Source organism: Fukomys damarensis, unplaced genomic scaffold (assembly GCF_012274545.1).
Source record: "Fukomys damarensis isolate Sample0158 unplaced genomic scaffold, DMR_v1.0_HiC HiC_scaffold_39, whole genome shotgun sequence".
NCBI lineage: Eukaryota > Metazoa > Chordata > Mammalia > Rodentia > Bathyergidae > Fukomys > Fukomys damarensis.
This window is the reverse complement of record NW_022900951.1, coordinates 127,699,980-127,700,903: the sequence shown is the minus strand read 5'-3', so window position 1 is coordinate 127,700,903 and position 924 is coordinate 127,699,980.

Genomic DNA, 924 nt, shown 5'->3' with positions numbered 1-924 from the left:
GTGAAACGCGCAGGCGCTTGACGGCGGCGGGGCGGGGCTAGGCCGGTCCTGGACGGTCCCACGCGGCCATAGGGGATCCTGGCTCCGGATTGCCAGCCTGCGGCGCCTTTGGGGGCGGGGGTCCCTAATTGAGGTCTGTGGATGAAAGGGACTAAGCAGCACGATTACCGGAGGTGACCAAGGTCTAGGCTGCGGGAGGCAAAATTCGCATGACAGAATTAACCATTTTATATTTTGGACTGTCTTATGTTACATATAATATAAACGACATATACATGCACATACATACATACATACAATTTTACAGCTGGGCGTGGTGGCGCACGCCTGTCATCTCGGCATTCAGGAGGCTGCATCCTCGAGAGTTCCAGGCCAGCCTGAACTACATAGGCAAGACTGAATCAAAAAGCCAAAGCAGGGCTGAGGATTTAGCTCAGTGGTTCTGCTTCCTGTGTGCCTCGGAAGTGTAAGGTCTCCAGTTCGATCCCTAGTTTTAAAAAAATTTTTTTAAACCATAATTTGTTTTTGGTTTTTTTGAGACAGAGTCTCACATTTGGCCCAGGCTGGCCTTAAACTCTCAGCAATTCTCCTGCCTCAGCCTCTTGAGTGTTGTGCCACCACTTCCGGCTTAAACAATAATTTTATTGACCTAAACATTTGTTCCTAGGGTCTGGGCAGTGGTCTAGTGTGGTAGCAGAACGTTCACCTAGCGTGGGACAGGCCCTGGGGTCATCCCCGGCACCAAACCAAACCAAAAGCCTGCCAACTTCTGCCCGGCGGGGACACTGTACTGCACGGTCACAATGGCAACCCTCCAGTGGGGACCTGGACGGATCTCGGGCTTCCTTCGGCGCCAGTTCCTACCGCCCCAGCCCTGGCCCAGGTCGCTGCTCCTCTGGGGACCTCGGCAGGGCGGCGGTCCGC